Raw genomic sequence first — 10,151 nt, 5'->3', positions numbered from 1 at the left:
CATCTGCAGCCACACCAAACTGGATATGCCCAATCTCATCTGATCTTGGAAGCTAAGCAGTGTTGGTGCCTGTTTAGTACTTGGATGGGAGACCACCTGGGAATACAAGGTGCTGTAGATATTTTTATACTGCCAACACCGTTCTGTTGATGCATTCCATTTTCAAACGTATTCATTTATAAACCAGTAGTTAGAAGTAGAAAAGTTCTAACAGAAACTACAAAGCTCATCTACAGCCACACCACACTGGATACGCCCAATCTCATCTGATCTTGGAAGCTAAGCAGTGTTGGGCCTGGTTAGTACTTGGATGGGAGACCACCTGGTAATACAAGGCGCTGTAGATATTTTTATACTGCCAACACCGTTCTGTTGATGCATTCCATTTTCAAACGTATTCATTTATGAACCAGTAGTTAGAAGTAGAAAATTTCCTACAGAAACCGCAAATCTCATCTACAGCCACACCACACTGGATACGCCCAATCTCGTCTGATCTTGGAAGCTAAGCAGTGTAAGGCCTTGTTAGTACTTGGATGGGAGACCACCTGGGAATACAAGGTGCTGTAGATATTTTTATACTGCCAACACTGTTCTGTTGATGCATTCCATTTTCAAACGTATTCATTTATGAACCTGTAGTTAGAAGTAGAAAAGTTCTAACAGAAACCACAAAGCTCATCTACAGCAACACCACACTGGATACGCCCAATCTCGTCTGATCTTGGAAGCTAAGCAGTGTTGGGCCTTGTTAGTACTTGGATGGGAGACCACCTGGGAATACAAAGTGTTGTAGATATTTTTATACTGCCAACACCGTTCTGTTGATGCATTCCATTTTCAAACGTGTTCATTTATGAACCAGTAGTTAGAAGTAGAAAAGTTCTAACAGAAACCACAAAACTCATCTACAGCCACACCACACTGGATACGCCCAATCTCATCTGATCTTGGAAGCTAAGCAGTGTTGGGCCTGGTTAGTACTTGGATGGGAGACCACCTGGGAATACAAAGTGCTGTAGATATTTTTATACTGCCAACACCGTTCTGTTGATGCATTCCATTTTCAAACGTATTCATTTATGAACCAGTAGTTAGAAGTATAAAAGTTCTAACAGAAACCACAAAGCTCATCTACAGCCACACCACACTGGATACGCCCAATCTCATCTGATCTTGGAAGCTAAGCAGTGTTGGGCCTGGTTAGTACTTGGATGGGAGACCACCTGGGAATACAAGGTGCTGTAGATATTTTTATACTGCCAACACCGTTCTGTTGATGCATTCCATTTTCAAACGTATTCATTTATAAACCAGTAGTTAGAAGTAGAAAAGTTCTAACAGAAACTACAAAGCTCATCTACAGCCACACCACACTGGATACGTCCAATCTCATCTGATCTTGGAAGCTAAGCAGTGTTGGGCCTGGTTAGTACTTGGATGGGAGACCACCTGGTAATACAAGGCGCTGTAGATATTTTTATACTGCCAACACCGTTCTGTTGATGCATTCCATTTTCAAACGTATTCATTTATGAACCAGTAGTTAGAAGTAGAAAATTTCCTACAGAAACCGCAAATCTCATCTACAGCCACACCACACTGGATACGCCCAATCTCATCTGATCTTGGAAGCTAAGCAGTGTAAGGCCTTGTTAGTACTTGGATGGGAGACCACCTGGGAATACAAGGTGCTGTAGATATTTTTATACTGCCAACACTGTTCTGTTGATGCATTCCATTTTCAAACGTATTCATTTATGAACCTGTAGTTAGAAGTAGAAAAGTTCTAACAGAAACCACAAAGCTCATCTACAGCAACACCACACTGGATACGCCCAATCTCGTCTGATCTTGGAAGCTAAGCAGTGTTGGGCCTTGTTAGTACTTGGATGGGAGACCACCTGGGAATACAAAGTGTTGTAGATATTTTTATACTGCCAACACCGTTCTGTTGATGCATTCCATTTTCAAACGTATTCATTTATGAACCAGTAGTTAGAAGTAGAAAAGTTCTAACAGAAACCACAAAACTCATCTACAGCCACACCACACTGGATACGCCCAATCTCATCTGATCTTGGAAGCTAAGCAGTGTTGGGCCTGGTTAGTACTTGGATGGGAGACCACCTGGGAATACAAAGTGCTGTAGATATTTTTATACTGCCAACACCGTTCTGTTGATGCATTCCATTTTCAAACGTATTCATTTATGAACCAGTAGTTAGAAGTAGAAAAGTTCTAACAGAAACCACAAAGCTCATCTACAGCCACACCACACTGGATACGCCCAATCTCATCTTATCTTGGAAGCTAAGCAGTGTTGGGCCTGGTTAGTACTTGGATGGGAGACCACCTGGGAATACAAGGTGCTGTAGATAATTTTATACTACCAACACCATTCTGTTGATGCGTTCCATTTTCAAACGTATTCATTTATGAACCAGTAGTTAGAAGTAGAAAAGTTCTAACAGAAACCACAAAGCTCATCTACAGCCACACCACACTGGATACGCCCAATCTCATCTGATCTTGGAAGCTAAGCAGTGTTGGGCCTGGTTAGTACTTGGATGGGAGACCACCTGGGGATACAAAGTGCTGTAGATATTTTTATACTGCCAACACCGTTCTGTTGATGCATTCCATTTTCAAACATATTCATTTATGAACCAGTAGTTAGAAGTAGAAAAGTTCTAACAGAAACCACAAAGCTCATCTACAGCCACACCACATTGGATACGCCCAATCTCATCTGATCTTGGAAGCTAAGCAGTGTTGGGCCTGGTTAGTACTTGAATGGGAGACCACCTGGGAATACAAGGTGCTGTAGATATTTTTATACTACCAACACCGTTCTGTTGATGCATTCCATTTTAAAACGTATTCATTTATGAACCAGTAGTTAGAAGTAGAAAAGTTCTAACAGAAACCATAAAGCTTATCTACAGCCACACCACACTGGATACGCCCAATCTCATCTGATCTTGGAAGCTAAGCAGTGTTGGGCCTGGTTAGTACTTGGATGGGAAACCACCTGGGAATACAAGGAGCTGTAGATATTTTTATACTACCAACACCGTTCTGTTGATGCATTCCATTTTCAAACGTATTCATTTATGAACCAGTAGTTAGAAGTAGAAAAGTTCTAACAGAAACCACAAAGCTCATCTACAGCCACACCACACTGGATACGCCCAATCTCATCTGATATTGGAAGCTAAGCAGTGTTGGGCCTGGTTAGTACTTGGATGGGAGACCACCTAGTAATACAAGGTGCTGTAGATATTTTTATACTGCCAACACCGTTCTGTTGATGCATTCCATTTTCAAACGTATTCATTTATGAACCAGTAGTTAGAAGTAGAAAAGTTCTAACAGAAACCGCAAAGCTCATCTACAGCCACACCACACTGGATACGCCCAATCTCGTCTGATCTTGGAAGCTAAGCAGTGTTGGGCCTTGTTAGTACTTGGATGGGAGACCACCTGGGAATACAAGGTGCTGTAGATATTTTTATACTGCCAACACTGTTCTGTAGATGCATTCCATTTTCAAACGTATTCATTTATGAACCAGTAGTTAGAAGTAGAAAAGTTCTAACAGAAACCACAAAGCTCATCTACAGCCACACCATACTGGATACGCCCAATCTCACCTGATCTTGGAAGCTAAGCAGTGTTGGGCTTGGTTAGTACTTGGATGGGAGACCACCTGGGAATACAAAGTGCTGTAGATATTTTTATACTGCCAACACCGTTCTGTTGATGCATTCCATTTTCAAACGTATTCATTTATGAACCAGTAGTTAGAAGTAGAAAAGTTCTAACAGAAACCACAAAGCTCATCTACAGCCACACCACACTGGATACGCCCAATCTCATCTTATCTTGGAAGCTAAGCAGTGTTGGGCCTGGTTAGTACTTGGATGGGAGACCACCTGGGAATACAAGGTGCTGTAGATAATTTTATACTACCAACACCATTCTGTTGATGCGTTCCATTTTCAAACGTATTCATTTATGAACCAGTAGTTAGAAGTAGAAAAGTTCTAACAGAAACCACAAAGCTCATCTACAGCCACACCACACTGGATACGCCCAATCTCATCTGATCTTGGAAGCTAAGCAGTGTTGGGCCTGGTTAGTACTTGGATGGGAGACCACCTGGGGATACAAAGTGCTGTAGATATTTTTATACTGCCAACACCGTTCTGTTGATGCATTCCATTTTCAAACATATTCATTTATGAACCAGTAGTTAGAAGTAGAAAAGTTCTAACAGAAACCACAAAGCTCATCTACAGCCACACCACATTGGATACGCCCAATCTCATCTGATCTTGGAAGCTAAGCAGTGTTGGGCCTGGTTAGTACTTGAATGGGAGACCACCTGGGAATACAAGGTGCTGTAGATATTTTTATACTACCAACACCGTTCTGTTGATGCATTCCATTTTAAAACGTATTCATTTATGAACCAGTAGTTAGAAGTAGAAAAGTTCTAACAGAAACCATAAAGCTTATCTACAGCCACACCACACTGGATACGCCCAATCTCATCTGATCTTGGAAGCTAAGCAGTGTTGGGCCTGGTTAGTACTTGGATGGGAAACCACCTGGGAATACAAGGAGCTGTAGATATTTTTATACTACCAACACCGTTCTGTTGATGCATTCCATTTTCAAACGTATTCATTTATGAACCAGTAGTTAGAAGTAGAAAAGTTCTAACAGAAACCACAAAGCTCATCTACAGCCACACCACACTGGATACGCCCAATCTCATCTGATATTGGAAGCTAAGCAGTGTTGGGCCTGGTTAGTACTTGGATGGGAGACCACCTAGTAATACAAGGTGCTGTAGATATTTTTATACTGCCAACACCGTTCTGTTGATGCATTCCATTTTCAAACGTATTCATTTATGAACCAGTAGTTAGAAGTAGAAAAGTTCTAACAGAAACCGCAAAGCTCATCTACAGCCACACCACACTGGATACGCCCAATCTCGTCTGATCTTGGAAGCTAAGCAGTGTTGGGCCTTGTTAGTACTTGGATGGGAGACCACCTGGGAATACAAGGTGCTGTAGATATTTTTATACTGCCAACACTGTTCTGTAGATGCATTCCATTTTCAAACGTATTCATTTATGAACCAGTAGTTAGAAGTAGAAAAGTTCTAACAGAAACCACAAAGCTCATCTACAGCCACACCATACTGGATACGCCCAATCTCACCTGATCTTGGAAGCTAAGCAGTGTTGGGCTTGGTTAGTACTTGGATGGGAGACCACCTGGGAATACAAGGTGCTGTAGATATTTTTATACTGCCAACACCGTTCTGTTGATGCATTCCATTTTCAAACGTATTCATTTATGAACCAGTAGTTAGAAGTAGAAAAGTTCTAACAGAAACCACAAAGCTCATCTACAGCCACACCACACTGGATACGCCCAATCTCGTCTGATCTTGGAAGCTAAGCAGTGTTGGGCTTTGTTAGTACTTGGATGGGAGACCACCTGGGAATACAAGGTGCTGTAGATATTTTTATACTGCCAACACCGTTCTGTTGATGCATTCAATTTTCAAATGTATTCATTTATGAACCAGTAGTTAGAAGTAGAAAAGTTCAAACAGAAACCACAAAGCTCATCTACAGCCACACCACACTGGATACGCCCAATCTCATCTGATCTTGGAAGCTAAGCAGTGTTGGGTCTGGTTAGTACTTGGATGGGAGACCACCTGGGAATACAAGGTGCTGTAGATATTTTTATACTGCCAACACCGTTCTGTTGATGCATTCAATTTTCAAATGTATTCATTTATGAACCAGTAGTTGGAAGTAGAAAAGTTCAAATAGAAACCACAAAGCTCATCTACAGCCACACCACACTGGATACGCCCAATCTCATCTGATCTTGGAAGCTAAGCAGTGTTGGGCCTGGTTAGTACTTGGATGGGAGACCACCTGGGAATACAAGGTGCTGTAGATATTTTTGTACTACCAACACCGTTCTGTTGATGCATTCCATTTTCAAACGTATTCATTTATGAACCAGTAGTTAGTAGTAGAAAAGTACTAACAGAAACCATAAAGCTCTTCTACAGCCACACCACACTGGATATGCCCAATCTCATCTGATCTTGGAAGCTAAGCAGTGTTGGGTCTGGTTAGTACTTGGATGGGAGACCACCTGGGAATACGTAGGTGCTGTAGATATTTTCATACTGCCAACACCGTTCTGTTGATGCATTCCATTTTCAAACCTATTCATTTATGAACCAGTAGTTAGAAGTAGAAAAGTTCTAACAGAAACCACAAAGCTCATCTACAGCCACACCACACTGGATACGCCCAATCTCATCTGATCTTGGAAGCTAAGCAGTGTTGGGTCTGGTTAGTACTTGGATGGGAGACCACCTGGGAATACAAGGTGCTGTAGATATTTTTATACTGCCAACACCGTTCTGTTGATGCATTCAATTTTCAAATGTATTCATTTATGAACCAGTAGTTGGAAGTAGAAAAGTTCAAATAGAAACCACAAAGCTCATCTACAGCCACACCACACTGGATACGCCCAATCTCATCTGATCTTGGAAGCTAAGCAGTGTTGGGCCTGGTTAGTACTTGGATGGGAGACCACCTGGGAATACAAGGTGCTGTAGATATTTTTATACTACCAACACCGTTCTGTTGATGCATTCCATTTTCAAACGTATTCATTTATGAACCAGTAGTTAGAAGTAGAAAAGTTCTAATAGAAACCACAAAGTTCATCTACAGCCACACCACACTGGATACGCCCAATCTCATCATATCTTGGAAGTTAAGCAGTGTTGGGCCTGGTTAGTACTTGGATGGGAGACCACCTGGGAATACAAGGTGCTGTAGATATTTTTATACTGCCAACACCATTCTGTTGATGCATTCCATTTTCAAACGTATTTATTTATGAACCAGTAGTTAGAAGTAGAAAAGTTCTAACAGAAACCATAAAGCTCATCTACAGCCACACCACACTGGATACGCCCAATCTCATCTGATCTTGGAAGCTAAGCAGTGTTGGGACTGGTTAGTACTTGGGTGGGAGACCATCTGGGAATACAAGGTGCTGTAGATAATTTTATACTGCCAACACCGTTTTGTTGATGCATTCCATTTTAAAACGTATTCATTTATGAACCAGTAGTTAGAAGTAGAAAAGTTCTAACAGAAACCACAAAGTTCATCTACAGCCACATCACACTGGATATGCCCAATCTCATCTGATCTTGGAAGCTAAGCAGTGTTGGGCCTGGTTAGTACTTGGATGGGAGACCACCTGGGAATACAAGGTGCTGTAGATATTTTTATACTGCCAACACCGTTCTATTGATGCATTCCATTTTCAAACGTATTCATTTATGAACCAGTAGTTAGAAGTAGAAAAGTTCTAACAGAAACCACAAAGCTCATCTACAGCCACACCACACTGGATACGCCCAATCTCATCTGATCTTGGAAGCTAAGCAGTGTTGGGCTTGGTTAGTACTTGGATGGGAGACCACCTGGGAATACAAGGTGCTGTAGATATTTTTATACTGCCAACACCGTTCTGTTTATGCATTCAATTTTCAAATGTATTCATTTATGAACCAGTAGTTAGAAGTAGAAAAGTTCAAACAGAAACCACAAAGCTCATCTACAGCCGCACCACACTGGATACGCCCAATCTCATCTGATTTTGGAAGCTAAGCAGTGTTGGGCTTGGTTAGTACTTGGATGGGAGACCACCTGGGAATACAAGGTGCTGTAGATATTTTTATACTACCAACACCGTTCTGTTGATGCATTCCATTTTCAAACGTATTCATTTATGAACCAGTAGTTAGAAGTAGAAAAGTTCTAACAGAAACAATAAAGCTCATCTACAGCCACACCACACTGGATACGCCCAATCTCATATGATCTTGGAAGCTAAGCAGTGTTGGGCCTGGTTAGTACTTGGATGGGAGACCACCTGGGAATACAAGGTGCTGTAGATATTTTTATACTACCAACACCGTTCTGTTGATGCATTCCATTTTCAAACGTATTCATTTATGAACCAGTAGTTAGAAGTAGAAAAGTACTAACAGAAACCATAAAACTCTTCTACAGCCACACCACACTGGATATGCCCAATCTCATCTGATCTTGGAAGCTAAGCAGTGTAGGGCCTGGTTAGTACTTGGATGGGAGACCACCTGGGAATACAAGGTGCTGTAGATAATTTTATACTGCCAACACCGTTCTGTTGATGCATTCCATTTTAAAACGTATTCATTTATGAACCAGTAGTTAGAAGTAGAAAAGTTCTAACAGAAACCAGAAAGTTCATCTACAGCAACACCACACTGGATACGCCCAATCTCATCTGATCTTGGAAGCTAAGCAGTGTTGGGCCAGGTTAGTACTTGGATGGGAGACCACCTGGGAAAACAAGGTTCTGTAGATATTTTTATACTACGTAGACCGTTCTGTTGATGCATTCCATTTTCAAACGTATTCATTTATGAACCAGTAGTTAGAAGTAGAAAAGTTCTAACAGAAACCATAAAGCTCATCTACAGCCACACCACACTGGATACGCCCAATCTCATCTGATCTTGGAAGCTAAGCAGTGTTGGGCCTGGTTAGTACTTGGATGGGAGACCACCTGGGAATACAAGGTGCTGTAGATATTTTTATACTGCCAACACCGTTCTGTTGATGCATTCCATTTTCAAACGTATTCATTTATGAACCAGTAGTTAGAAGTAGAAAAGTTCTAACAGAAACCATAAAGCTCTTCTACAGCCACACCACACTAGATATGCCCAATCTCATCTGATCTTGAAAGCTAAGCAGTGTTGGTCCTGGTCAGTACTTGGATGGGAGACCACCTGGGAATACATAGGTGCTGTATATATTTTTATACTGCCAACACCGTTCTGTTGATGCATTCCATTTTCAAACGTATTCATGTATGAACCAGTAGTTAGAAGTAGAAAAGTTCTAACAGAAACCACAAAGCTCATCTACAGCCACACCACACTGGATACGCCCAATCTCATCTGATCTAGGAAGCTAAGCAGTGTTGGGCCTGATTAGTACTTGGATGGGAGACCACCTGGGAAAACAAGGTGCTGTAGATATTTTTATACTACGTACACCGTTCTGTTGATGCATTCCATTTTCAAACGTATTCATTTATGAACCAGTAGTTAGAAGTAGAAAAGTTCTAACAGAAACCATATAGCTCATCTACAGCCACACCACACTGGATATGCCCAATCTCATCTGATCTTGGAATCTAAGCAGTGTTGGGTCTGGTTAGTACTTGGATGGGAGACCACCAGGGAATACAAGGTGCTGTAGATATTTTTATACTGCCAACACCGTTCTGTTGATGCATTCAATTTTCAAATGTATTCATTTATGAACCAGTAGTTAGAAGTAGAAAAGTTCAAACAGAAACCACAAAGCTCATCTACAGCCACACCACACTGGATACGCCCAATCTCATCTGATCTTGGAAGCTAAGCAGTGTTGGGTCTGGTTAGTACTTGGATGGGAGACCACCTGGGAATACAAGGTGCTGTAGATATTTTTATACTGCCAACACCGTTCTGTTGATGCATTCAATTTTCAAATGTATTCATTTATGAACCAGTAGTTGGAAGTAGAAAAGTTCAAATAGAAACCACAAAGCTCATCTACAGCCACACCACACTGGATACGCCCAATCTCATCTGATCTTGGAAGCTAAGCAGTGTTGGGCCTGGTTAGTACTTGGATGGGAGACCACCTGGGAATACAAGGTGCTGTAGATATTTTTGTACTACCAACACCGTTCTGTTGATGCATTCCATTTTCAAACGTATTCATTTATGAACCAGTAGTTAGTAGTAGAAAAGTACTAACAGAAACCATAACGCTCTTCTACAGCCACACCACACTGGATATGCCCAATCTCATCTGATCTTGGAAGCTAAGCAGTGTTGGGTCTGGTTAGTACTTGGATGGGAGACCACCTGGGAATACGTAGGTGCTGTAGATATTTTCATACTGCCAACACCGTTCTGTTGATGCATTCCATTTTCAAACCTATTCATTTATGAACCAGTAGTTAGAAGTAGAAAA

The 10,151-nt window shown here is 41.4% G+C and overlaps 35 non-coding genes and 10 pseudogenes across 35 annotated transcripts; all 45 read left to right on the top strand.

Moving 5' to 3' along the window:
- Nucleotide 1: 1 nt before the first annotated feature.
- Nucleotides 2-121, top strand: LOC134893357 (5S ribosomal RNA; annotated as a pseudogene).
- Nucleotides 122-228: 107 nt separating this feature from the next.
- On the top strand, nucleotides 229-347 carry LOC134884633 (5S ribosomal RNA). The gene has a single exon (XR_010168774.1). It is a non-coding gene; the product is annotated as a 5S ribosomal RNA (ribosomal RNA).
- Nucleotides 348-454: 107 nt separating this feature from the next.
- LOC135060917 (5S ribosomal RNA) lies at nucleotides 455-573 on the top strand. The gene has a single exon (XR_010247313.1). It is a non-coding gene; the product is annotated as a 5S ribosomal RNA (ribosomal RNA).
- Nucleotides 574-680: 107 nt separating this feature from the next.
- LOC135070072 (5S ribosomal RNA) lies at nucleotides 681-799 on the top strand. The gene has a single exon (XR_010256247.1). It is a non-coding gene; the product is annotated as a 5S ribosomal RNA (ribosomal RNA).
- A 107-nt stretch (nucleotides 800-906) lies between these two features.
- On the top strand, nucleotides 907-1,025 carry LOC135065036 (5S ribosomal RNA). Its single transcript, XR_010251327.1, has one exon. It is a non-coding gene; the product is annotated as a 5S ribosomal RNA (ribosomal RNA).
- Nucleotides 1,026-1,132: 107 nt separating this feature from the next.
- On the top strand, nucleotides 1,133-1,251 carry LOC134895019 (5S ribosomal RNA). The gene has a single exon (XR_010171862.1). It is a non-coding gene; the product is annotated as a 5S ribosomal RNA (ribosomal RNA).
- Nucleotides 1,252-1,358: 107 nt separating this feature from the next.
- LOC134889655 (5S ribosomal RNA) lies at nucleotides 1,359-1,477 on the top strand (annotated as a pseudogene).
- A 107-nt stretch (nucleotides 1,478-1,584) lies between these two features.
- Nucleotides 1,585-1,703, top strand: LOC134901736 (5S ribosomal RNA). Its single transcript, XR_010175218.1, has one exon. It is a non-coding gene; the product is annotated as a 5S ribosomal RNA (ribosomal RNA).
- Nucleotides 1,704-1,810: 107 nt separating this feature from the next.
- LOC135070071 (5S ribosomal RNA) lies at nucleotides 1,811-1,929 on the top strand. Its single transcript, XR_010256246.1, has one exon. It is a non-coding gene; the product is annotated as a 5S ribosomal RNA (ribosomal RNA).
- A 107-nt stretch (nucleotides 1,930-2,036) lies between these two features.
- Nucleotides 2,037-2,155, top strand: LOC135065035 (5S ribosomal RNA). The gene has a single exon (XR_010251326.1). It is a non-coding gene; the product is annotated as a 5S ribosomal RNA (ribosomal RNA).
- Nucleotides 2,156-2,262: 107 nt separating this feature from the next.
- Nucleotides 2,263-2,381, top strand: LOC135070681 (5S ribosomal RNA). Its single transcript, XR_010256836.1, has one exon. It is a non-coding gene; the product is annotated as a 5S ribosomal RNA (ribosomal RNA).
- A 107-nt stretch (nucleotides 2,382-2,488) lies between these two features.
- Nucleotides 2,489-2,607, top strand: LOC134886984 (5S ribosomal RNA; annotated as a pseudogene).
- Nucleotides 2,608-2,714: 107 nt separating this feature from the next.
- LOC135062522 (5S ribosomal RNA) lies at nucleotides 2,715-2,833 on the top strand. The gene has a single exon (XR_010248869.1). It is a non-coding gene; the product is annotated as a 5S ribosomal RNA (ribosomal RNA).
- Nucleotides 2,834-2,940: 107 nt separating this feature from the next.
- LOC135065984 (5S ribosomal RNA) lies at nucleotides 2,941-3,059 on the top strand. Its single transcript, XR_010252247.1, has one exon. It is a non-coding gene; the product is annotated as a 5S ribosomal RNA (ribosomal RNA).
- Nucleotides 3,060-3,166: 107 nt separating this feature from the next.
- On the top strand, nucleotides 3,167-3,285 carry LOC134891039 (5S ribosomal RNA; annotated as a pseudogene).
- Nucleotides 3,286-3,392: 107 nt separating this feature from the next.
- LOC135061123 (5S ribosomal RNA) lies at nucleotides 3,393-3,511 on the top strand. Its single transcript, XR_010247514.1, has one exon. It is a non-coding gene; the product is annotated as a 5S ribosomal RNA (ribosomal RNA).
- A 107-nt stretch (nucleotides 3,512-3,618) lies between these two features.
- LOC135070133 (5S ribosomal RNA) lies at nucleotides 3,619-3,737 on the top strand. The gene has a single exon (XR_010256307.1). It is a non-coding gene; the product is annotated as a 5S ribosomal RNA (ribosomal RNA).
- A 107-nt stretch (nucleotides 3,738-3,844) lies between these two features.
- On the top strand, nucleotides 3,845-3,963 carry LOC135070680 (5S ribosomal RNA). The gene has a single exon (XR_010256835.1). It is a non-coding gene; the product is annotated as a 5S ribosomal RNA (ribosomal RNA).
- A 107-nt stretch (nucleotides 3,964-4,070) lies between these two features.
- On the top strand, nucleotides 4,071-4,189 carry LOC134886983 (5S ribosomal RNA; annotated as a pseudogene).
- Nucleotides 4,190-4,296: 107 nt separating this feature from the next.
- Nucleotides 4,297-4,415, top strand: LOC135062521 (5S ribosomal RNA). Its single transcript, XR_010248868.1, has one exon. It is a non-coding gene; the product is annotated as a 5S ribosomal RNA (ribosomal RNA).
- A 107-nt stretch (nucleotides 4,416-4,522) lies between these two features.
- LOC135065983 (5S ribosomal RNA) lies at nucleotides 4,523-4,641 on the top strand. Its single transcript, XR_010252246.1, has one exon. It is a non-coding gene; the product is annotated as a 5S ribosomal RNA (ribosomal RNA).
- Nucleotides 4,642-4,748: 107 nt separating this feature from the next.
- On the top strand, nucleotides 4,749-4,867 carry LOC134891038 (5S ribosomal RNA; annotated as a pseudogene).
- Nucleotides 4,868-4,974: 107 nt separating this feature from the next.
- Nucleotides 4,975-5,093, top strand: LOC135061009 (5S ribosomal RNA). Its single transcript, XR_010247402.1, has one exon. It is a non-coding gene; the product is annotated as a 5S ribosomal RNA (ribosomal RNA).
- A 107-nt stretch (nucleotides 5,094-5,200) lies between these two features.
- Nucleotides 5,201-5,319, top strand: LOC134884659 (5S ribosomal RNA). The gene has a single exon (XR_010168798.1). It is a non-coding gene; the product is annotated as a 5S ribosomal RNA (ribosomal RNA).
- A 107-nt stretch (nucleotides 5,320-5,426) lies between these two features.
- On the top strand, nucleotides 5,427-5,545 carry LOC134900783 (5S ribosomal RNA). Its single transcript, XR_010174287.1, has one exon. It is a non-coding gene; the product is annotated as a 5S ribosomal RNA (ribosomal RNA).
- Nucleotides 5,546-5,652: 107 nt separating this feature from the next.
- On the top strand, nucleotides 5,653-5,771 carry LOC135062179 (5S ribosomal RNA). Its single transcript, XR_010248534.1, has one exon. It is a non-coding gene; the product is annotated as a 5S ribosomal RNA (ribosomal RNA).
- Nucleotides 5,772-5,878: 107 nt separating this feature from the next.
- LOC134895007 (5S ribosomal RNA) lies at nucleotides 5,879-5,997 on the top strand. The gene has a single exon (XR_010171861.1). It is a non-coding gene; the product is annotated as a 5S ribosomal RNA (ribosomal RNA).
- Nucleotides 5,998-6,104: 107 nt separating this feature from the next.
- On the top strand, nucleotides 6,105-6,224 carry LOC134889813 (5S ribosomal RNA; annotated as a pseudogene).
- Nucleotides 6,225-6,331: 107 nt separating this feature from the next.
- On the top strand, nucleotides 6,332-6,450 carry LOC135062178 (5S ribosomal RNA). The gene has a single exon (XR_010248533.1). It is a non-coding gene; the product is annotated as a 5S ribosomal RNA (ribosomal RNA).
- A 107-nt stretch (nucleotides 6,451-6,557) lies between these two features.
- Nucleotides 6,558-6,676, top strand: LOC134894996 (5S ribosomal RNA). The gene has a single exon (XR_010171860.1). It is a non-coding gene; the product is annotated as a 5S ribosomal RNA (ribosomal RNA).
- A 107-nt stretch (nucleotides 6,677-6,783) lies between these two features.
- On the top strand, nucleotides 6,784-6,902 carry LOC135067637 (5S ribosomal RNA). The gene has a single exon (XR_010253848.1). It is a non-coding gene; the product is annotated as a 5S ribosomal RNA (ribosomal RNA).
- A 107-nt stretch (nucleotides 6,903-7,009) lies between these two features.
- On the top strand, nucleotides 7,010-7,128 carry LOC134884458 (5S ribosomal RNA). Its single transcript, XR_010168605.1, has one exon. It is a non-coding gene; the product is annotated as a 5S ribosomal RNA (ribosomal RNA).
- Nucleotides 7,129-7,235: 107 nt separating this feature from the next.
- LOC135066163 (5S ribosomal RNA) lies at nucleotides 7,236-7,354 on the top strand. The gene has a single exon (XR_010252418.1). It is a non-coding gene; the product is annotated as a 5S ribosomal RNA (ribosomal RNA).
- Nucleotides 7,355-7,461: 107 nt separating this feature from the next.
- LOC134902190 (5S ribosomal RNA) lies at nucleotides 7,462-7,580 on the top strand. Its single transcript, XR_010175661.1, has one exon. It is a non-coding gene; the product is annotated as a 5S ribosomal RNA (ribosomal RNA).
- Nucleotides 7,581-7,687: 107 nt separating this feature from the next.
- On the top strand, nucleotides 7,688-7,806 carry LOC134885436 (5S ribosomal RNA). Its single transcript, XR_010169550.1, has one exon. It is a non-coding gene; the product is annotated as a 5S ribosomal RNA (ribosomal RNA).
- A 107-nt stretch (nucleotides 7,807-7,913) lies between these two features.
- LOC135058932 (5S ribosomal RNA) lies at nucleotides 7,914-8,032 on the top strand. Its single transcript, XR_010245353.1, has one exon. It is a non-coding gene; the product is annotated as a 5S ribosomal RNA (ribosomal RNA).
- A 107-nt stretch (nucleotides 8,033-8,139) lies between these two features.
- LOC135065486 (5S ribosomal RNA) lies at nucleotides 8,140-8,258 on the top strand. Its single transcript, XR_010251767.1, has one exon. It is a non-coding gene; the product is annotated as a 5S ribosomal RNA (ribosomal RNA).
- A 107-nt stretch (nucleotides 8,259-8,365) lies between these two features.
- Nucleotides 8,366-8,484, top strand: LOC135069899 (5S ribosomal RNA). Its single transcript, XR_010256079.1, has one exon. It is a non-coding gene; the product is annotated as a 5S ribosomal RNA (ribosomal RNA).
- Nucleotides 8,485-8,591: 107 nt separating this feature from the next.
- On the top strand, nucleotides 8,592-8,710 carry LOC134894983 (5S ribosomal RNA). The gene has a single exon (XR_010171857.1). It is a non-coding gene; the product is annotated as a 5S ribosomal RNA (ribosomal RNA).
- Nucleotides 8,711-8,817: 107 nt separating this feature from the next.
- Nucleotides 8,818-8,937, top strand: LOC134896733 (5S ribosomal RNA; annotated as a pseudogene).
- Nucleotides 8,938-9,044: 107 nt separating this feature from the next.
- LOC135067668 (5S ribosomal RNA) lies at nucleotides 9,045-9,163 on the top strand. Its single transcript, XR_010253879.1, has one exon. It is a non-coding gene; the product is annotated as a 5S ribosomal RNA (ribosomal RNA).
- A 107-nt stretch (nucleotides 9,164-9,270) lies between these two features.
- LOC134888169 (5S ribosomal RNA) lies at nucleotides 9,271-9,389 on the top strand (annotated as a pseudogene).
- Nucleotides 9,390-9,496: 107 nt separating this feature from the next.
- Nucleotides 9,497-9,615, top strand: LOC135062177 (5S ribosomal RNA). The gene has a single exon (XR_010248532.1). It is a non-coding gene; the product is annotated as a 5S ribosomal RNA (ribosomal RNA).
- A 107-nt stretch (nucleotides 9,616-9,722) lies between these two features.
- LOC134894972 (5S ribosomal RNA) lies at nucleotides 9,723-9,841 on the top strand. The gene has a single exon (XR_010171855.1). It is a non-coding gene; the product is annotated as a 5S ribosomal RNA (ribosomal RNA).
- A 107-nt stretch (nucleotides 9,842-9,948) lies between these two features.
- On the top strand, nucleotides 9,949-10,068 carry LOC134889812 (5S ribosomal RNA; annotated as a pseudogene).
- Nucleotides 10,069-10,151: the final 83 nt, after the last annotated feature.

This window comes from Pseudophryne corroboree, chromosome 3 (assembly GCF_028390025.1).
Source record: "Pseudophryne corroboree isolate aPseCor3 chromosome 3, aPseCor3.hap2, whole genome shotgun sequence".
In the NCBI taxonomy this organism is placed as follows: Eukaryota; Metazoa; Chordata; class Amphibia; order Anura; family Myobatrachidae; genus Pseudophryne; species Pseudophryne corroboree.
Note: the sequence above shows the minus strand (reverse complement) of the source record. Positions and strands in the feature narration are given on the sequence as shown.